Source organism: Hemicordylus capensis, chromosome 3 (assembly GCF_027244095.1).
Source record: "Hemicordylus capensis ecotype Gifberg chromosome 3, rHemCap1.1.pri, whole genome shotgun sequence".
NCBI classification, from domain to species: Eukaryota; Metazoa; Chordata; class Lepidosauria; order Squamata; family Cordylidae; genus Hemicordylus; species Hemicordylus capensis.
The window spans coordinates 252,439,394-252,456,344 of record NC_069659.1 but is presented as its reverse complement, the minus strand read 5'-3'; positions in this window follow the sequence as shown (position 1 = coordinate 252,456,344).

Sequence of the window (16,951 nt, the reverse complement as noted above, 5' to 3'; positions counted from 1 at the left end):
GTTAAATGATTCTAGCTTTTATAAGAACATAGGGCATGATCCCAAGAAGGAAATCCAGTTTGCTGCTAAGATTTTTATACAAGAAACTATGGCTTTGGGTTATATTTCTGATCAGATGGGACTATTTTTGATTAGGGAATATGCCAGGATTCTAGTATTTTACATCATACCTAACATATACAAGGTAGGCTTTCCTCCATCTGGCAGACCTATTGTTTCAGAAAGAGGATCTATATTGGAACCTTTAGCTTTATATTTGAATTCCTTTTTACAGCCATTTGTTCACTTAAGCTCATATATTAGAGATACTAAACATTTTGTGAGTATTGTAGAGACTAGTACAGGTACAGAAGAGTTTATATTTGTCACTCTGGATGTTAATTCTTTATATACTTCCACTCCTCATGAAGGAGCTAGATCAGTTAGAGAACTATTTTTGAATTCTAGGTCAGTTTTGGGTCCTCCCACTGTTTTTTTAATTCAATCTTTTAGATCTTGAGAAAAAATTGTTCAATTTTGATTATTCCCCCCCCACCTGTCAAAACTAAAGGAGTGGCCATGGGCAGTCCTGTTGCCCCAAATTTAGCCAATTTATATAGGCCTCAGTTGGAGAATTGAATATTTGATGTTGTTGTGTGTAGTGTATCCACTTAAACAATATAATGCCTTTTGAAATGGATATATGCTGGGTTACCGTTGTGGGTCTTTATGGACGTTCGTTTATTCATGGATAAAACTGTTGAATTTGTGGAATTTCTATTTATGTATTATTTTCAGAATGGTTCTATGCACATGATGTTGGTTTACATTTAGTATTTGTCTCTATTTTTATATGAGGTATTAAGTGTTAATAATTAAATTTTTAAACAGTTAATGTTTTTTTGGTGGATCATTTTTGTTTTTCGTCTTCTTGGGATTTGCAATTCCAGTATGCATTGGTTCTGTGTCTGTTATTATTGATGCCACACCTTAATATCACTTTTGCCTCTGGGCTAGCAATTGGGGTGGGTGCAGGCAGGACCTCTCTGGGGCCAGATTAGACCCAGGAAGCAGTGGTAGCTCATGGACACACACACACACGGGGGAGGTACACAGAAGGAGCAAAAGTGCATTTATGGGTGGGTGAGCTGTGTTCCACATATTAGATTTCTGTAGCAGAAATGGGCAGGTGGTGGGGGAACTACTTGTCGGGGGAACTTGCCCTCCTGGATCTGCACCTATCAGGAAGGAATGCCCAATTGATTAACTCTAGGATTGGGGATATTCTGAAACTATTAATATATTGCTGACGACTAATGGGGCGTGTGGTTAGGTACAGAGCCTCAACAAGCTCCCTTTAAGGTTGCAGGGCACATAAAGGTGTTGGAAGGCCCACAAAGCATGTCTAAATATGTAAGCTTGTGCGGGAAGCCTGGACCTCTTGCCAAGAACAAAAAAAACCATTGCTGAAGAAGCAGAGAACACATTTTGTGTCACAGAATGCTTGAACGGAGGTTCCAAAAGGAGGTTCTTCTCTTGTCAATCAACAGGGCACAATAAATAACAGTGGACGTTTGAGGAAAGGAGGGTGAGAGAGAGAAATGGGAGGGAGGGAGGGAGGGAGCAAGGAAAACCACTGACAGTTAGTGACAGTTGGTGTTAACAGTTACGTAAGACACAGACTATATAAAGAAAAAGGGGAAGAAATGCCAAACAGAAAAACAAAATGTCCTAAAAAGAAAGAAACCATAACAACAAAAGAAGGGTGGGGAGAGATTGTGAAAGCAACACAATAAAATATACCAAACAAGAAAAGGACACCATTCTGACAAAACTATTCCAGCCCATTTTCAACCAATTCTGTCCCTTCTTCATCAATATAACACATGAGATTTCAGATCAGACATGACATTTTTGTTGCAGCATTTTCCACTTGTACTCAGCTACTGCACATCCAGTTCTGAAGCAATGATGGATCTGGAAATTCAAATTCACTGAAAGGCAGAAAGATAGTGTATAGTAAATGCAACAAACAAGCAAACAGTTTTCCAATTTAAAAGGTCTTGCTTTACCTCACAGAAGGTGAACCACATCACAGCAATATGTGTGGAATCACCTTTTTTCATTTTGCATAATTACAACCTGCTAAATTTGATTCTGTTTGCCAAGAAAATAGAGGGAGGGGCAAGTCTCTTGAGATAGGACTGTGAAGTAGCTGAACTTCAGGACTGTAAAGCAGTCAGGCTTGACTTCTGCTAGGAACTAGCAGACAAAAGGAGCAATGTTTCTAGGCAAATGGGTATACAATGGCACACATGAATCATTTTTTAAAAATTCATATGAAACTGTCTTATGAAGAGTCAGGCCATACAGGTGAAACTCGGGAAATTAGAATATTGTGCAAAAGTCCATTAATTTCAGTAATGCAAATTAAAAGGTGAAACTGATATATGAGACAGACGCATTACATGCAAAGCGAGATAAGTCAAGCCTTAATTTGTTATAATTGTGATGATCATGGCGTACAGCTCATGAAAACCCCAAATCCACAATCCCAGAAAATTAGAATATTACATGGAACCAAGAAGACAAGGATTGAAGAATAGAACAATATCGGACCTCTGAAAAGTATAAGCATGCATATGTATTCAGTACTTGGTTTGGGCCCCTTTTGCAGCAATTACTTCCTCAATGCGGCGTGGCATGGATGCTATCAGCCTGTGGCACTGATGAGGTATTATGGAAGACCAGGATGCTTCATTAGCGGCCTTCAGCAATTCTGCATCGTTTGGTCTCATGTCTCTCATCCTTCTCTTGGCAATGCCCCATAGATTCTCTATGGGGTCAGGTCAGGCGAGTTTGCTGGCCAATCAAGCACAGTACACTGTATACTTTTCAGAGGTCCGATATTGTTCTATTCTTCAATCTTTGTCTTCTTGGTTCCATGTAATATTCTAATTTTCTGAGATTGTGGATTTGGGGTTTTCATGAGCTGTACGCCATGATCATCACAATTATAACAAATTAAGGCTTGACTTATCTCACTTTGCATGTAATGCGTCTGTCTCATATATCAGTTTCACCTTTTAATTTGCATTACTGAAATTAATGGACTTTTGCACGATATTCTAATTTTCCGAGTTTCACCTGTAGGTCCGTCTAGCTCAAAATTGTCTCCATTTACTGGCAGTGGCTCTCCAGGGTCTGAGACAGAGGGCTCTTTCCCAGCGCGGTCTGGAGAGGTGACCTGCTTCTACAGGCAAGACATATTTTATACCACCAAGCTACAGCTCCTCCCCACCCCTACCCAAAAGGATAAAGTAGTGAAGGACTAGGGGCAGGAAAAGAGAGACAGTGCAAAACTTCTGTTCTTACACCATGAGGCTATTCCCACGATCTCCCTGGAAAGTGGGCTAAGGGAGCTTAGCCTGCTTTCCAGGGATCTTGGGAACCACCAGGCCTACAGGCAAGCCTGGTGCTCCCAAGTCGGCTAGCCCGCCTAATTCCCCCTCCTCTTAAATGAGGTTAATGGAGTGAGTGCTCTGTTAACCTCATTTGGTTGCTCATGTGTTGCCACAGCATGCAGTAACACATGAGTAGACCCCCAATTGGGAGGCTGTAAGGAGCCTCCCGGGCTTGGGGTCTTTCCAGGATGCCAGGAATTGACAGAGCCATGACGGATCTGGCAACGAGCGGCTGCTTGTCTAAGCCCGCTCTCCCCGCAGACCACATTGAGGCGCTTCACAGCAATCATGTGAAACACCTCCATATGTGGAAAGTTTTGGGAAATACAATACTTCTCCGTGCTCCATGTGTACCTTCCAAGATGGCTCTGGACTGCTCAGGAAGGCTCTGTTTCCCTTGAATGAGCCTCACCAGTGCTGGAATAAAGACTTAGTGGGGAGCTGCACTAAGGGTCAGTGGGAGCCACCTCTGGCTCGTGGGCCTCACAATAAAGAACACTGGTCTAGATCAAACAGAACAGCTTTTTGAAAAAGTTGTGGGGATGGTGGCAGAGTTGCAAGATTTAATAGAATGGAATGAAGAGGAGGAACCTGAAAATATTCTGGAGTCATTTATATTTGCTGTGCATAGCAGCTGTGTTGCTTTTATAAAACACATGGCTTATTCCAAAATCTCTGAAGGCTAAAGGTCAATCAGTAGAACAATGTATTCCATCTCAGCGGAGTTCCATTTTTCTCCTGGAATTGCTGCTTCTTCACTGAAACGTTGTTTTAAATTTGGCTGCATGTGGTGGTGCTTATGGTGTTCCAAATCATGGACCGAAGAGCCATAACGTTCTGAAGCACCTTCATAGTTGCAGCTTCTGCTTCACCCTCTGTGTCCAACCTGGGAACAAGAGCATCAGTGGATGGGGTAGCCTGCAGATATCGCAGCTGATGGCCAAAGTGCCTATCACCAAATCTAATAATGGGCTGAGCCAGCAGGCAATAAGTTAAGACTTTGACACAGGTCAGAACATTTATAAGACTCATCACCATGCTAAAGTGACCAGAAGATGTTTCTTGTAACAAATTCACCCTTGAAATAATACTATATGATTTGGCAGTGTGTCACAATTAAAGTGGATAACCAGATTAATTCTTAGGACCATCAAAAATACTGTGATAGGGAGTCAGGCCAAGGCTAGAATGGCTGTTGTAAATCCACATGAAACAGCAAAAACCTGCATGCAAGTAGTTTTATGTTTAAAAGTATGCAATGTATTACATGCTAATAACATAAAATTTAATATCACTTTGCTGACCTGTTGCACAAGGCAACATGTAAGGGTGTACAGAACTGGTTCAAATTGAACCCAGTTTGACCAGTTTGAGCTCAAACCAGCCTGGCCCCCAAAATAGGTGGCCAGTCCAAATTCAAGCTGGCCCAGCCTGGTTTGACTGATCCAGGATGCTTGTAAAGAGGAATCCATAAGTGTCACCACACAAATTTGTAAGGGTGGTGAAGCAAATGGCCTCCATGCATGCACGGAGGTCATGTAAATGGCCTCTGTACATACGTGGAACCCGGAACTGAGCCTCTGCTGACCCGCGCTGCTGGGGGGAGTGCCAGTGGGGCCTACAGGAGCCTCCGCCACCACTGGGGAGCCACCGCAGGGAAGGTACCCTCTCACCCACCCCCTTGCCCACCCTTTCAGCCCCTTTTTAGCATTAGGGATCCCTTTTGCTTGTAAATGGGAATCCTGACCAGATTCTCCTTTACAAGCATCCTGAACCAGGCTGAACTGGTTTGACCCAGTTCGAATGCATGAAACGGACTGCTGGCCCGGTTCTAGCAAACTGGTTCACAGGCCAGCGGTTCGGTTCAAATTCAGTTTGAATTCAAACTGATCCGCCCAGAATGATTCCATGGCACATCTCCAGTACTGAACTGCCCATGCCACTGCAGGCATCTGTAACACCTGCAGTGCTGTAGAACAGGCTACTACTATTCTACTACTTAAAATTTCACTTCCACAGTGCTACATCCATTGGAAATAACTGATATAGTGCCACAGAAGTGCGACTGCACAATTTGAAAAGGTAGTGGAGGAGCCTTGTTCTGCCACACCACAGGTGTTGCTTCAGATGCCCACAGTGGTGTGGGCAGTTAAAAACTGTTGCCTTGCAGAACATGTCAACCTTTAAAACTTACTTATTTATTTAAATTTATTTATTTATTTATTTATTTATTTGCTTATTTGCTTATTTATTTATTCTTGGCCTTTATAAATGGCTTTTCAGACAAACCTCGATTTACATTAAGAACATAATTAAAGAACCATACAAGCAACATATTTATATCTTGACATGCTGTGCTCTTTAGGCTTTGATCTCCTCTCTCCTCCCCTCATATCAAAATGTTCGCTGGTCGCTCTGCGATGATAGTTGGGGAAGGGAGAGGGCAACCTTCCACCAACTTAGGACAAGTTTACTCCTTAAGGAGCAATTGGATAAAATGTTAGGGGTTGATAATTTTACCCCCAGTAGGTAAACAGCAGAGTACACACTCCAGTTACAGAGTAGGTAGCAGAGGATGATTTAGTGGTTGCAGCTATTTTAGAGAAAACACATGGAGATTCTTGTAGCACTAAATACTAAGTATTTATTGGTTAAGTACACTATGGATAGGGAAGACCTAATCCTAATCTAAAGGACTACATATTGAATAGGTAAGGAAGGAGAGAGATGTTTCCATCTACTATCTAAGAGGAAAGAAAGGATTGTGGGGCTCAACAGGAAATACCTGAAGAGTAATATCAGGGGTCATAAAGTAGAGAAAGGTAGGACAGTTAGGGAGACCCTTACTCGCTGTCTCTACTCCCAGTGCCCTTAGTGGTCAATAGGATAGTTGGTGCAAAAGGTTGATCTCCTGAACTCCATCTCCAGCATAAAATGGGGTCAATAATAGGGCTGCAGTGTGAGTGTGTGGAGAGGGAGCAAGATTGTACCACTCAGCCCTGTCCCTGACTGCCACAAGCTGCGGGCAAGATTGAGATTTTTGTATGCATATAGCTGCATGGGTAAAAATATTTCCACACATTTGAACAGGATTCATAACCAAGTAGCAGGTGTGTGTCTGTACTTCTGCACACACAGAGAAAGCCAGTTCTTACTTTTGGTGCAATGCATGATACTTGGCCCATTGCCGCTGCCCCTCTGCAGGTGCACCAAATGTAAGACAGGGTTCTTCACGTCAACAAACAGAATATAGCTTGCTTGTTCAAGTCAAGTCAAGTCAAGTTTTATTTACGGTCCGAGACCAAACAATAGCTTGCTTGTTTTCTTAAAAGAAACCACACAATTATTTTTATTTAAAATCTAAACATAACTAATCACAGGAAAAGGACACAATGGAAGGTGCCTCACAGTAAACTCCTCACGCCAAAAAGCTGCCTAGCAAGCTGTTCTTTTACCTTAATCCCTTAATCTTTGGTAGTTAGCTGACAGTTCTTTCCAAAGAGATTCCTCTCTGACAGTCAGGTGTTCTCCTCCAAGGGTTGTATACAAACAGTGGCAGCTGCAATGCTGATGGCTTTCAGTAGGTCATTAACAGGAATGAGTGAGTCAGAGATTGTACTCTGCAACCTTGAAGGTTTTGACAAAAGTCTTTATGCTCAGCTCTACAAACAGCAGGGCAGGAAATTGGCCAACTCTCTTTTTAAAATGTAGGGTATGGCTGTTCATTGGAAACCTTCCTGGCAGCTATAAAGTGGGGTCATGCTATTTTGATGCCAGTAGCCTTAGAGAAGCTGCTGCCAGTCTGTGGAGACAATGGTCTGACTTGGTATAAGGCAGCTTCCGATGTTCCATTCTCAGTGTCCAAAGCTGTTCCCAAATAGCTCAGGAATAATCGATAAGTGTGAAAGTACACAGAAATTGACAGTATGGAGAAGAACATGAATCACTAAGCTTAGAATAGCCTCTGTAATTGTAATAATTCTGAGGAACATAGGAAGCTGCTTTATACTGAGTCAGACCATTGGTCCTAGGGGTGTGCAACGAACTGGCTGGTCCGATTCAGTTTGAGTCCAAACCAGACCTGAACCAGACCATGCCAGTTTGGTTCGGCACCCCCTCAAACCCCGCTCTGGTTTGTTCTGATCCAGAGGGGGCATTCGCGAACGAAAATATTTATCTGATCCAGGGGGGATTCTCCCAGGCGGCAAGGGGGTCCATGGAGGTTCCCCCTTGCCCACACCAGCCTTTCTCCTTCAAAAAGGGGCCAGATTTGCCCATCCTTCAGCCTGTTCAGGCCCTTCCCCCACTGGTGCAGTGGGTATTTTGGAGGCCCAGGCCATGCAGAGGCCCATTGCGCACATGTGGCAGCCTCCAAAATTGCTGCAGTACCGGTAGAGGAAAGGCCCGAACAGGCTGAAGAACAGCCAAATGGGGCCATTTTTGAAGGAGGGAAGACTGGTGGGAGGAAGGGGAACCTCCACAGATAACCCCCCCCCCCCCCCGCCTCGGAGAACCACCCCAGAGGGGGTAAAAAATAATTTTAAAAAAAATTATTTTCATTTGCAAACTCCCCAAATGGGCCAGGGTGGGTGTTTTGGTCCAGGGTTGAGCCAAACCAGGAGAGGGTTGCTGAACCCTGAGCCTTCAAATGGAACTGGTTTGACTTTGAACCAGTTTGGTTCCAAACCTGTTTGCACATCCCTAATTGGTCAATCTAGCTCAGTATTGTCTACACAGACTGGTTGCAGCTTCTCCAAGGTTATGGGCAGGAGACTCTCTCAGTCCAGTCTTGGAGATGCCAGAGAGGTAACTCGGAATCTTCCCAGAGTGTCCCCACCCCCTGAGGGGAATACCTTACAGGGCTTACACATGTCTCCCATTCAAATGCAAGCCAGGGTGGACCCTGCTTAGCAAAGGGGCCAATTCATGCTTGCTACCACAAGACCAGCTCTCCTCCCTATATTTCCACCATGAGGAAAAACAACAACATGAAATGCAATCCACTTCCGTCACAAGGAGTAATAAACTCTCCACTAGGCTAGCTCCTTTCAACATGCCTCATTAGAGTGCAAGCTCTCTGATGCAAGCAATGCAGGCCTTTATGTTTGTTTGCTCATTCCCCATATAGCATGCCTCAAATCTTGACTAGGAGATTAGCACAATATGAATAGTAAAAGCAAAGCATGAGTCGTAGCTCATTCAAGCAAAGGAGAATCTTTCCACTTGGACTCTCTTAAACTATATCTTGGATAACGCATTTGGAGCAGTTCAAAATTTCAGGAGCACTAATTTCCAGATCAAGAGACCGGGCACCACCATTAAATGTTTATTTCATTGACCTTGCAAAAGGTGCTGTTCCAGAGCACAAAGTGGCAGCCCCTGCCATCGTAATAAGGCTTGCAATAGAATGAGTTTCAAACATATTCTGCACACACAGAATATTTATTTTATTTATTATTTCTCTGTGCAAACCACCCTAAGCCATTTTTGGAAGGGTGGTATAGAAATAGAATGAATGAATGAAGACATAAATAAATACATATTCTAAAGGCAGCGGGTGGGCAGGGAATATGGTGAATTGTGTCAGTTATTAATGATTGTGAAGTTACTCCAAGGACAGTTTCACACATATGTGTATTACTTAATCTCTCATAATTTGATCCCTAATTAATCATGACTTAATTGATTAGGACATGATGACTCCCAATCATACATAGGAACGGTGTTTTGAGCTGGATGATGTGGAAGCTCTATCTGTGATGATGAATCCATGACTGCCCAGACGATTGCTGGCTTCTGCCGGTAGCAGGGAGGGAGCAGGAAGGGAGCTTTGGGGGCCAGGAGGCCCCTTAAGCTTCCATAATACAATGCGAGTCCACAGTGCATTACATTGGCAGGCTACTTGTGTGTAGGTGTTGCATGAAGCGGTGCGACACTGACACAAGAGCATGTAGTTGGGTGCGCCCTCACACCCCAAACCCTACTGCACTGCTGCCAGGAGTCACACAGCTCCCAGTAGTACATACGCACACCAAAAACTGGGCTGGGCTTCCTTAGCCCAATTTTCAGTGCGGGTCTGAATAGCTTCAGTGAGTGAGGACCCTGAGTTTAATGGACAGGAGAGGTGAAGCGAACTGAAAAGGAATAGTGCAGACAGTGTAGGTTGTTATAGTCAAAAACAGTTTGTATAATGTGTTTCTTCATGTAACTTGTTGAATAGAATCAGATCTTTCAACTGAGGAATACAACAATTGAAGACTACAGCAGTGGGTTATGAACCTGGAGGTCCCTGGTGCAAATCTCTCCTCTACCATGGACTCATTAGGTGGCTTGAAGCATGTCAGTAATAGTGACAGTCTGATTCCACCCTGTGATTATTCAGCAGTGAATAAGGCACAACAAGAAGCAGGTAATTTGTGTTCACTTTAAATCTGTACTTCATTTTTTCCCCTTTTCCTTAAAAACAACAACACACAAACAACAATGATAAAAATAACAAATGCTTTCACAACTGTGTCCAAAACTGCAGATTATCTTCCCAGAAATTTCCCATAAACCTCACAGTTGTCCTGCTTGATTTAATTTCCTTCAAGATGGTATTATTAGCAAAACAGTGTAAAAGTTGTACACAAAGGACATAGCCAGTCTCACACAGAGACACAGACACAGGCAGGCACAGGCACACTCACACGCACAGACACACAGAGGCACACAATCACACACACTCAGGCACACACACACACTCGCCCATTCTGGCGAACTCCTTGCCCCAGGTCTCGGCCGTGGCAAGCCAGCATTCCCTGCTGACTGCCCTGCCCCCAGGGTTCAGATGGCCTCTGAGCATGAGTGGAGTCCACACATGCATGGAGGCATGTGAGCCTTGGGGGTGGAGGCCAGGGCAGCTGGCAGGGAACACTGGCTTGCCAGGGCCAGGGTGAGGTGGGCACTAGGACGAGTGAGGGGGCGCACGCCAGAAAGGAGTGGTGAGCAGCCAGCAGGAAAGCCAGCTGCTCTCCGCACATGGGCCGCCATCTGAGCTCTAGGAGTGAGCAGCTGAAGGGGAGGCCACAGCTACCCTAGGCCAGTGCTGGAGTGCTCTACTGTTGCCCTGAAGGGATTGAGTGGCCATCTGGCCAGAGGAGCAGGATCGAGGCAGCTGGAGGGGCAAAGCGGTGAGTCAGCTGCCATGTTTATTCCAGACAGTGCTGTGGGCACTGTAACCTCAACTTGCTACTGCACAGACTAAAATTTTTAATTTTAGCCCTGAAGATGCATTTTTCTGCTTCTTTAAACCCAACTTTGAGGATCAATTGTAAAATAATGATCAATTGGGCCCCAGGGGGATCTACAAAAGGGACTTTTCTGGCATGCAGTCTAAAAACTGAAACTATGCAAATGGACTACAAAATAATTTAAATAGCACTTCCTCAGTCCGAAAAAATGTCACCAACCCTTTAAACCAAAAGATAAAAACCTTAAACTGCTCTATCTAAGCCATTTTCCAATGGAGCTTCACCAAATTTGCAGGGCCTTTCCCAGACAGCAGGCTTTACTGCAGGATTAAGAGGGGTGAAATACTGTGTGTTACGGGACATATATTTAGAATTCGCCCAAAAACCTGATTTGAAAGGGGGAATCTTTTACCTCTTTACCTTTATTTATCTTTTAGAGATAAATCGAGCTAAACTCCAATGTGCAATGAAAAACCCGAATCATGTATGGAGTTCTCCCGACAGCTCACAGCCAGGGACTTTGACGTAAAGCTGGACGATATGTGAACACACACCTGCTCTTCCAGAGTAAAATTGCCATCTGGCACAGTTCCAGCGGATGTGTTTCTTGTCACCTAGTGAATATGTGCTGATGGCCAGGCAAATCGGGCAAATGTTTTTGATTTTATAAGCAATAGAATGTTCAGGGCTTCTAATGGTAGAATGTTGAAAACACACTCCTGGGAGTTATTCACACATGGCTTCATGATGCGGGGTAAATGTTGAGCGAAGCCACTTTGATTAACACTGGCGGCATTGAGGGAAGCAGCCCCTCCCCTCTGCTCTCGGGTATTTTTGGTGCAGGTTCACATAACGTGTTTCCGTGTTTTCCTTCTAGCCAATGGGTGTCGGGGAGAGAGATTTCTAAAACCTATATCTGCATTCCTTAAGAGGGTTTCCATCTTATCATGTTAATGATTCTACATCAGTGCCTCTCCCTATTTGCTCTGGAGTTTTCAGAAAAAGTCGTTTAAAACCAGCATTTAAAAAACCTGGAAATACATCGAGATAAGCTAGAATTCGGAAGACAAAGCCCAATTTGGTTGTGGAGTGCTTCCAAGGATCTCAAATGGACTTCAGGGTGAGTTTGGCTGGTGTGTGAAGCCACACACTCTCTTCCAAAGGAGATCTGGGGTAATAGCCCTGTCTGTAAAGCCTCCAGCTTAACTATACCAGCACAATTATGCCATTATAATTATCAGAGCAGATGAGCCAAGCGCATATCCTCCAACATTTTGCAGATTAAAATAGGGATACATTTGTAACAACTAATTCTCATACCAAAGATTTCTGCCCAAGCTTCCCACCCACTTTCACACATTGCTGAAGACTGGATTCACCTGTTATATGCTGTGCAGTGTATACATAGTGCTTCAGTGCTGTCCATCCATTTGCATACAGGAGCACAGGATGGGAGATATGGTATATCCACCTATTCACTTGGAGATTTAATTTCTAGACACACTGCAGGGAGGGCAGAATCCAGAAGAATAACAACTCTAGCAACTGACATGGGGGGAAAAAAATTAAACATGACATTCCCAAGAGGCAAACTCAGGAAGAAGATAGGGACAGTCATTTACCTATTTTCTGGGGAGGAAATCCAGAAAATAGGGACTCTCGGGTAAATACAGGCAATTGGGAGTCTATGGGCTAGGTAGCAGTTCTAACTAGGCTAGTGGGCTGAAGCTGGTAATCAGGCAACTGGGTTGCCATTCTAAGGTCCTTTGCTGCACAACTCCTAAATAAAGAAATGAGGCTTTTAGGGTAGAAGATCTACTAAGCAAGCATCACACAATCTGCAGCAACTGAAACTGTTTCAAGACCCTATAAGTGAGGGGTTGTTGTTATATTTATATGTATTCTGGCATATGCTTTTTAAATCCTTCCAGGAGACACAGAAAGAAATCCAGCTCCGGATATACTAATCCTAATAGCTCTGATTATCCAAGTGTTTGCCCCCATCCCAAAATACCTTGTCTCGACAATAGGAGGAATTTGTGTTGCAATATGTCTCTAAATGTCTCAATATGTCTCTAAAGAGGGGAAACTCTCATGTCTGGAGAACTGAAGTGATTGCTGCTGTTCTTCATAATGACTCAGCTATTCTTATATGAGCACAAGCTGGTCAAAGACTTTTCTTGGGTTATAAATGCTATTGCTCATATCAATGCCCAGGATCTCATCATCTTGAAACCAATCCCCAGAAACCCCTGAGATGACCCATGACTGCAAAACTCCAGAAGAATCAAACTGTGTTATCTTTGGTAAATATTGACTAAGATGGTAATATCTCTATTGAGAATAAGCATGTTCTAAAGACGGTTGGTCATGGTAGTTGGGATTTAGGAGCACAGGAAATGTTACTTTGAGAATTAAGAAGGACTTTTAATGATAAAAGTGATTTATGTGGCTCAGAATGGCTAATCTCTGACTCTAAAACCAAGACATTATGGACCCTGATCTATGGACCAATTATATAGCTAGATGTATGTCCCTTGTTACCTCCCAGTATGTATACAAGGCCTTGCCATCAAATAGTAAGAGGCTGAGTGCAGATGAGATCATCCAGTTCATCCCTGCATGTTACTGCAAAAACCTTGGTTTTCAATGCTGTCTAATAAAGGCTCGAAAGTCAGAGCAGGGTGTACATGGTTTCCTGTGGTTCAGGACAATGTTATGTCTAGGAACTCTCACAAATAGGGCTGACCATCTTGGAGTTAGGAACAACTAGATTCGACATGCTATAATTTAGGGCCAAAGTTAGTGTGACATCATAGGCTAATGGAAAGATCTTCTGATTTTGTTTTGTTTGCTAAAAGTATCTGTGAAGGTTCTGGTTTGGTTTGGGGCCATGATGCACCTGTAGGGTGATCTAAGCCTTTTCCCCACACAGCGGCCTCAGTCCAAATCCCCCTGCAGCTCTGAAGAGGGAGAAACATTTATTGTGCCTGCATGCTACTCCCCACTCCACGGCTATAGCTTGCAGGGGGGCAATTTGGAGAAGAGCTGAAATGCAGGGGGAGCATAAAATCATCTCCCCACTATGGTCCCAGTTTAAAATCCTAATGTGCATTTTTAGCAAAAATGACAAGGTGCCAAATATGCATTTACGCATCTCTGGTTATCTTGTCTAATTTGATCCTAATGGAAAGTGGGGCACAGGAGGCCCAGCCACTTTTTTGAAGGCTAGAGAAGGACTGTGATATGGCTAAATCAAAGGAAATCAGGAGGTGAAGTGTATGAAATTATTTATAGGCCCACTACTATAATTTGAACACTGCCTAAGAGGCCATCCTCCTGGCTTGTTCTCTGTATTGCAGATGCAACCTCCGAGCCCGGTAAATGCCAATATTTTAACTTATGTTTGAACCCAAAATAGTCCCACTTCTGTAAAAACTAGAATTTTTGCATGCAGAATAAAGAGAGAGAGAATTGACAAATCTATGCAAGTTTAGAACATAGCTTTAGATGACATACTTTATTTTGCTGTGTTCTTGATCTGGATTTGTCTGGATTTTTATTTTTGAATCCTATCAAATGACAGTGCTCCTGGGATCTCAGTGTACAGTTAATCTACTCGGAGCCTTCCAAGAAGGCAAGATCTTATCTGTCAGACAGCCTTGCACTGTTATGGGAAATGGGAGAGGGCTTGTTGGCACTTGAAACCTCACTCAGAGGTAACAGGCAACCTCGGGTTACCCCTTTTGTAGATGGGATCTCTGCATAAGGCTTTAGGAGACGGAGAACAGAAGCAGGAGATAGACTTCCTTGCCAAATGATAATAAGAAACAACATGAAGGCCAACACCAGGGACCAGGGGTTGGAAAACACTGGCTTGGGCAGCCCTACCCGGGTAAGGCTGCTTGTGAGAAGTGTCGAGATTGAAGCCAATCCTGCTGCTGCCTCCCCAGGTAGCCTCCCTTGCAGTAGTGCTGGCCATGTGGGTGCATGAGCCATGTGGCCACAATCGCTGCTGGACGGTCTGGGGGGGAAAGGTGGGTGCTCTCCTGCCTTCCCCCCACAACCCGCCCACCCTGGCCCAGCAGAAGGTAGTGTGTTAATGTCTTATACTAGGGATTCCTAACATATGGTACACCAAATGCTGATCTACAACCAGGACAGGGGCGGAGCCACCATTGGACCAACGAGTTCAAAGAACCTGGGCTGTGTCCAATCACCCCCGCACACACACATCTGACATCAGACACAGGGGTGCTGGTTTAGCTCCCGAGCAGACGCAGGGGGTGGGGCTGCTGCCACACATGGGCCGCCCGTGGTCATGCTCCGCGCCTGAACCAGGGGTGCACCAAGGTAACTTGGGTGCCCGGACCGCCCAGCTGTGAGGCCCCCCAAAACTTCGGCCTGCCCCACCAAAGTTCCTTTTTGTTTGTTTGTTTCAAAACTCTTACCGTGACCAAAGGGTGGCTGCCAGGGGGGGGAGCAGAGCAGTCCTTCTCCCTCCCCCCCCCCCGGCAGAGGTGGGGTGTGAGGAGGAACAACACTGAGCCCATCCATTCAGGCCAGCATCTTGAAGCAACTGCGAGGCGCGGCTGTGCAGTTGAGATCGTCACAAGCCCATGATGTCACAGGCTTGTGATGATCTCTAAACTGCCTAGGCACGCCTCACAGTTGCTTCAAGATGCTGGCCCGAATGAATGGCTCAGCATCATTCCTGATCCGGGGGTTAGTTCCTATATTGCTGCTGCCTAATGTAGGTGTTTCCCATAGTCTGGGAAACATACCAGCGGGGATTTGAACCAGCAACCTCTTGCTCCCTAGGCAAGTTACTTCCCTACTAGAAATCCTCTCCTTTTCAAGGAGCAAGTTGCTGATAAGACATCCTATAACTGACTGCAGAGACTAACAAATTATTCCTCCATAGTAGCTCTTCATTGCCCTCTGGTGTCCAACAACAACACTGGCACCTAGATGGGGAAAAAGAGAGAAATTGAAGAATAATTGTTCTAGGTTGCATTTGTATGTTCACTTGCTAATATGCTAAGTCCAACCATTTTTCCTTTAAAAGTTAAACTGCCTTCATTTCCACAGTACACAGAGATGTACATCCAAATGTCAAGCATGACTGTAAACCAGCTTGGTGTTGTTTAGGCCGATAACTGAAGGCACCTTAGAAAAATGCCCCACAATAGCCATGTATAATAGGGCAAAAGGAGAAGAAGCCCGACTGCTGCTGTGTCACTCACCTGCACTAGGGGTGTGCAATTCGGATTTTTGGTGTTTCGATTTGGATCCAAATCGAAACACCCCTGATTTGTTTTTGGGTCCGAATCTGACCCATCCGAATCCCCCTGAAATTTCGGTGGTAGCCTCCACCCATTAGGCACTACCACCCCACCCCACTCTTCCTCCCCAGATCCCACTTTATGCCCCAAATCTTCCCCAAAGACATTAAACCTTCAACAATTTACCAAAAATCAGCCCTTTGCCCAATTCCTCTGCAATTTGGGTTGTAGCCTCTACCCATTAGGCACTTAACTTAGACTGAGTAGTACCCCACTGCCTTGCAGGTTGGAATGGGGTGTAGTTGGCACATGGCAGTTGACAATTGGCGCTGTCAAAAAGACAGTCAAAATGAATAGAAGAAATGAAGGTGTGTAATGAATCCTCATAAGGATTCATTGAGTGAAAGTTATTATACACCAAAGAATCCAAACACTTGAAAAATATTTTGCTCCATCACTTCTATAACACATTTTGCTCCATAACTCCACTTCTATAAGGGCTAGTGCTTAGCTTTTTTTTTTTTTTTAATGAAAGCTGGCAATCAGGTGGAATTAATAGGAGGGATCCGAAACTTGAATCTATTCAAATAGAATCAGGCGTGATTCAATTTGTACCCGAATCTAGCCAATGGACCTCAGGGGTGATTTGTTTTGTTTCTGAATCACCCGAATCAGCTAGATTCAGGTACAAATCGATTTGTATCCGAATCAATTTGCACATCCCTAACTTGCACACCCTGCTACTCACGTGAGGGTGGATTGATCCAGCCTTGCAATCACAGGAGTGCCCGCCATCATGGGTAGGGCTCTGCTCTGTTCAGGTGAGCCCCACTGGAAGCATGAGTAGCAAGGCATGTGAATGACTGATGTGGCAGAGAGACAGGAATCCTCAGTGGAGCATTTTAGCCTATTATCCAGTAAGCTTATTAGATCACCTGACATTCTGTGAGTGTGTATATGTCTGTGTATGTCCGCCCGTGTATATGTCCCT